The sequence below is a fragment of the Condylura cristata genome, unplaced genomic scaffold (genome assembly GCF_000260355.1).
Source record: "Condylura cristata isolate star-nosed mole 26May11 unplaced genomic scaffold, ConCri1.0 scaffold00002, whole genome shotgun sequence".
Lineage (NCBI taxonomy): Eukaryota > Metazoa > Chordata > Mammalia > Eulipotyphla > Talpidae > Condylura > Condylura cristata.
Genome location: NW_004567103.1, coordinates 6,310,821 through 6,317,371, shown reverse-complemented (window position 1 = coordinate 6,317,371; position 6,551 = coordinate 6,310,821).

Sequence of the window (6,551 nt, the reverse complement as noted above, 5' to 3'; positions counted from 1 at the left end):
CTCAGCCTCTGGCTCAGCGGTGCCCACTCACATCGCCCACACCCTACTCCAGGTGCCCACCATCAGGCTCTGTGGCCGCAGGTGGTGGCCACAGAGGCCAAGGGCGCAGAAGCCTGAGGCCTTCGTTTGCCCCCACACATCAGCTTACTACTGTGCTAGATCCATAGTCCTCGGACTTGCTGTAGCAGTTAAAATGCAGTTCTGATGTCAGTGTGGGGAGACTGAGGTGGTGCTTTTTTTTTTTATTTGTGCATACAGAACTGGGGTACAGGCCAGAGGCTCAGGGGCAGTGAGAGGATTCACCTGAGAGCGAGCGGGGAGCAGAACAGGCAGATCTACGAAGTACACTGCTGAGGGGAGCAGCGGGCGGGGTCAGGAGAGGTCTGACACGCCATGTGGTCACCTCCGGGGCAGGCAGGAATCGAACTCATGCGGAAGCGGCTTCAGATTCTCAGTGCAGTGCTTCAACCCACTGCGCCACCAGGGAGGGCCGAGGTGGTGCTTTTTTAATATTCTCCAAGGGTTGCTGATTGGACTGGGTGGCTGTGGGCAGCACCCATGCTAAGGCATGGTTGGAGATGACTAATGAGTAGTTGAAAGGTGCAGTAATTGGATCTTTGAAACTCAGGCAGGATACTTACTCTTTATTCTAGACATCAAAACAATAGCATTTAAAACTGAGGTACTGGGCCCTCCCTGGTGGCGCAGCGGGTTACAGCACAGCACTAAGAAGCTAAAGCCACTTCCGCATGAGTTCGATCCCCGCCTGCCCTGGAGGTGACCCCATGGCGAGGCAGACCTCTCCTGACCCGCCCGCTGCTCCCCTCAGCAGTGTACTTCCTCAGTTGGCCTGTTCTGCTTCCCATGCTGTCTCTGGTGAAGCCTCTCACCGCCCCTGCACCTCTGGCCTGTGTCCCAGTCTGTATGATAAACAAATCAATCTTAAAAAAAGAAACAAAACTGAGGTATTATTGCATTGGAACTTCTCAATTTTCGGTCACTGGTATCAAATCTTTCTGACACATCTATAGAATTACTGTCTCTCCCAGTGTTTTCCAAGGCATGATTCCTCCAAGCCCTACTACACCAGACTCCCTTAGAGAAGCCTTGAGTCCCAGCATCTGCATTTAAGCACCATTCAAAGAGATTCTCATTTGTACTAGAATTTAAGTCTCCTTGGCTTAGGCACAAAGGGTAGTTTTACTGTTTTAATGAAATAAAACAGGTGCACCGTGGTACAGACGCACGCTCAGCCCTAAGCAGCAAAGGCCCCTCTGTGCTGTTTACTTTGTGCTGTTTTGTTTACTACAGCTGGGTGGTTCAGGCAGTGATCCAGGCCTGAGATTCTGAGTCTTTGAGAAAAATCAACCACCACTGGTAAGCAGTCCTCAGAACCCTGTTCTATTCTGTTGTTAATTTCATCCTCCCCGTACACTGAGAGTTGAACTCACACAAGTTAGATTCACAAGAATGAACACGGTCTTTCAGACACACTTTTAACAGCAGATTTCAAAGCATCGTTTTCAGTATAAATAAAGCATGAAATAAATACATGCATGAGATTGGAGGAGAGAGAGAGGAGATGAAAGCTCCATACGACTATATCATTTTTCCATTTCAAAAATTGTACTGATCAGTGTTTTTTTTTGTTTTGTTTTGTTTTTGCCCTTAATAACTGACACTTTTTCAGAAGACTTGCTTCTTCTTTTTTAAAAAAGTATTCTTGGTTATGGGTGTTTTGGGTAACATTGGTTTCCAACCTTGTTTATAACTTAGCACACTAAGTTCCCTCCCTTCAGTTAGCACACCTCACCCACCACCAAACAGCCAGTGTCCCCCAGGGCCCAGTGAGCTCCATCCCCACTTTTTTCACCTTTTCCCCTCCCCCTGTGGTAGCCTCAGTCTTACAGCTGATTTCAAAGGTTTGTTAGCTCTATCTGACTCTTTGTTTTCTTTCTCTGTATTCCACATACAAGCATCACCATCATGACATACAAGCATCACCATCATGTATGTGTCTTCCTCTCTCTGACTTACTTCATGTAGCAAAAGTTCCATCCATGGTGTTGAGAATGCAAGCATTTATCTTTCCTGATTGCGAGTAATAGTCCATTGTGTATATACGCCACATCTTCCGATCCATTCATCATTTTGGGGACACTTAGCTGGTTTCCATAGCTTATAAATCCGTATCTTTTAAATAAGGCTATTGTGACATGCATACAGAATTGGTCTCCAGTCTTTGTTACAAGTTTGCTCAATAGATTTTCTTTCTGTAAGTCTACTGTGGTGACTTGAACACTCTTGACCGTGACCCCTGTGTGTACACACAGATCCACAACTCAAACAGAGCTTACTCTTATTTCCTGGAAAGCACTCAGTACTTCTACCTTCTTTCTCTCTTCCTCCCTCACTGTCACACTCTTTCACGCTTGTTAAGATGCACTCAATTTTCATCTTCAAGCCCATTGAGGTGTCATGACCTTCAGTTTGAAAATAGTCTTGACGGAAGCTGAGAGTAGAAAAATTTAGGATGGAAGGTTCACAAGGATGATTAAAGGTTCACAGGGATGATTAAAGAAGCTTAAATTAAACCCTGCTATAGAAGTTTCCAGAAATCTGAGGTGGGGTCAGAAAATATTAGCTGGAGTTGGGGGCAGAGAGGATCAACATTTGTTGAAGACCAACCCAGCCTGACCCCAAGACAGTAATCTCTAAAACAGTTCCATTAAGTACACTGGACAGGAACGGTCCTTGCTCTGGCTGAATGCAGCTCTGCTGTCCACCTGTGTCTTTTCAGGTGTCCGGTTAACTTTGTCCCTTTCAAAAAGGCAGTGCTTGTCTTTTAAGACTGCCCATCTGTGTCTTAAAAGGTGTCGCTTTCCCTTTTTCTCATTTCCTTATTAACCCTGCCATGTGCTGATGAATGGGGGACATCTGCTGAGTTCTTTCACAGAGGGACCCAAGAACCCCACACCCTGAGCCATGTCTTCTGAACACCGACAGCCTCATCTACAGTTTGCCTCACTCTTAGTGGTATCTCTGAATTCAAAATCAAAACAACAGTCACTTCCGGTATCTTGGTTGGTCTCATCATCAGAACCTCTTAAGGGGGAAATTTCCAACACTGCCGATAGATTCTACTTCACTTCAACATTAGTGGTACCCATCAAATATGATTTTTCCGCTTTTTTTTTCTTCTTATGCTGTAGCCAGTTTGTACCTGCTAAGCAGTGACATCTGATGCAATTATATTTTCCATGTCTCTCGACACTGGAAATCTGATTTCAGGAAAAGGCAAATTAAAAACACTGAATGTAATCAACCTACTTTAAAATATTAGACATTTTATTATTTTTGCTTTACTTTTAGATAAAGGCTGAGAAAGTGAACATCTTCTTTTGTAAAGGTGACATTTTAAAATTACTAGTCATTGAAATTAGTTTTATTAACATTAATTTCAATTAAACTAGCTAAAAATAGTGCTCTTCTTTATTTCTCCACGTTCCAAACACACATTCCTCTAAGTATGAGAAATTCCATTTTTAAGGTGTGATTCCCATTCATTCAGTTAACAAATGTTAGTGAGTGCTTGCTGGCCTCAGTCAGGAGGCAGGGGTTTGAGATCCAGCACAAAGCAGACAGGTTCCTGCCCTCACTGAGCTTATGTGCCAATCAAGGAAAACCAACTGCAAAACACTAAACTTCTCAAATGACTAAACTGTCTATAACAGTGTGTCCAAAGGTGATAAGCACTAGAAAGAAAAAAAAAAAGTGAGGACTACACAGTGTTAGCAGAGGGTTGCAATTACATGTAGATGTAAGCCTTAAGTGAGGTGGCCTAGACAGAGATCTGAAGGTGAGACAACTAGTGAACTGGCGAAGTGTGTTCGGTACCGAGAAACACACCGGTGCAAAGGACGCGCCAGAGTTAGAACAGCCAGTTAGGAGGTCCAGTGTAGGAGGACGGTGGAGGGAGGACTGGGGGAAAGAGCTTAGAGCGACAAACCGCGATGAAATCATCAAAGGCCGCACCGGAAGCCACTGGAGGGCACGGGAAAATGTAAAAACTTACAGAAGAGTAGTAACTTATAAACATCCACCTGCAAAAGCGGTTCTGTACGAGTAGCTTCTGGATACCTCTGCCTTTTTTTATCTTCTCAACTATCAGTAGAAGGTGTGGTTCAGGACCGTGGAAAGCTTGAGGAAGGGGAGTTTTCAAAACAGTCATTCCTGAAGCGGGGATTCTGGCTGTGGCTGGTAGCCTTCATGCAAAGGACAACATTGTAAGGGCCAGCAGAGGGATTCTGACTTTCCAATATTTGGGGGGAATAATGTTTCTAGACATTTGCTCAGTGCTTTCTGAACTTAAAATTGAATTCCTTCTACTTACTCTTCTGTAAGTTTTTACATTTTTCACAATTATGAGACCCACCAATCTGCCATCAAAGAAACAGCCACCCAGAGCTGGTGTATGCAAACCGCAGGGCCAGGTCTCCAGAACTGCCCTGGAACCTGCAGCTCCGTTTTCAATTCTGTGCACTACCTACAAGCCGTTCAGTAATTATCCTTCTCTCTCCATCTCATTTTTCTTAAGCTAGTTTCATTTGAGTTCTATTACTTGCAACTGAGTGTGTCCTGCTACCGCAGATAGGTAGGATTTAGACAGACAAATGAGAAGGATGCTTCTAGGCTAGGAGTAAAACAAGATTACAGGCAAAGAGGTAGGAATTTAATATGGAGTTTTCGGGGACAGGAGGATATTGGCTTGAGAAAGAGAGTGGTTTATAAGGAATGTATTTAAATGACTTCTCTATATTACAACTAGGTAGGAGTATAAATTCTCTCAGCCTCTTCAGAAAGCAGATGAACATAAAAAAAAAGTTCATATATATTTATCATTTGACCCAGAACTTCCATTTCTAGAAGTAAATTCTATAAGGAGAATTGCACAAAGAGAGTTATTAAAACATCATCATGGAAGATTGCATCCATAGAGAATTTGTTAAATATCATGCGATATTTACATAGTGAGATATTACACAGACATTAAAGAAAATCAAGTAGATCTCCATGCCAATTTAGAACAATAACCACATGAAAGAAGAGGCAAGGTATGAAACTGATTCATAGATGCTATTATTTATGTTTTTTAAACATAGAAATATTTTTTAAAGAAAATTCTAGAACGTTAAGCAAGACATCTTAACAATGATTTTCTGTGGCAGCAATGGTTTTCATTTGCTCTTACATTGCTAGTTCCTTTTGTTGACTGTCTTCTTGTTTCACTATTTGAATTAAATCATTACATCTAACTATGACTAAAGTATCAAACAATGAAAACCTTAAAAATGGATAATAGTTATCCCTTGCTTAGGGATTTCTCAAAAGGCATTGTTTGACACCCCGTTAGGTATTATCTCATGCAAGCCCCTCAGCCATCCTCTGAGGGTACCTCATCCTCACAGGGGCCAGGAGACTGCCTCAGTTAAACCGATAACATCACATTCCAAACTCTGGCTCCCAGCTCCTGTGTTTCCCTTTTGGCCTCTCTGAATGACCCCTGACTTTGCTGTAATGCCCCCCAAGGATGGATTCTGGCTGATAGGAACTAAATTTCCTGGCAGACAGTTTATCAATGACATCTATCTAATAAGGATTGTCTTCATAATGGCAGATAAAACAAGTCACTCTATAAATTTTATCTTCTGTGCCAAGTGCTTAGATGTGGTATAGAGGTTTTCTTCACTTAAGGTCACACCATCACAAAAACTCCATTACACAGCGATGTATAATAATGGGTTTTCTCTCCAGCAGGGAGTCATTGAATTGTTTGATCAGGATAAGGATAAAATTGAGTTTTTTCTTTTTTCTTTTTTAATAGCATGGACTCCTACCTGAACTTTCATTTAGACAGATGACTCTCATGGTTTTCGAAGACGGGATTTAAAATGGAGGAGACTGGAGAAAAGTAGTTGACATGGACTTTTGTTGGGCATCTCTTCAACATTCGCTTTCTCTCTTTGGCCAAAATACTCGGATAGCCTGAGTGCCAATTCATGGAGTAGCAGTTAGGTCTTAGAACTGTGCAAAATTTCATCTGCTGTATTATTTGCCATAGTTGTGAATGTCTACAGCATATTTAATCTTCCACACATTTCAGCTATTAATAGCATGGGTTTATAATAAGTATCCCACTGAGTCAATGAGAGCTTTTAAATGGATAGGACTTGAATTAAGTGCTCAATAAATATTAGCCATCTGCATCGCTACTGTTATTCTCAACCAAGTGTTTTGAATGGGACTGGTCCTGCCAGTCTTACCACTTCCAGCCCTGAATTGCAAACCCCACCACCATACAGTGGTGAGGATCCCCCAAATCTCCTTAAAGAAGGTCCTAGAGTTTTCCATGCTAGTGATCTCAATCCATTTTGTTTTTCTTAACTACCACCATGATTTTTTAAAAATATGCATATATATGTTTATTATTTCATACATATATGTATATGATTTCTTCTTGAAGGCTATAGGAGTTGTATGATTTGTTCACT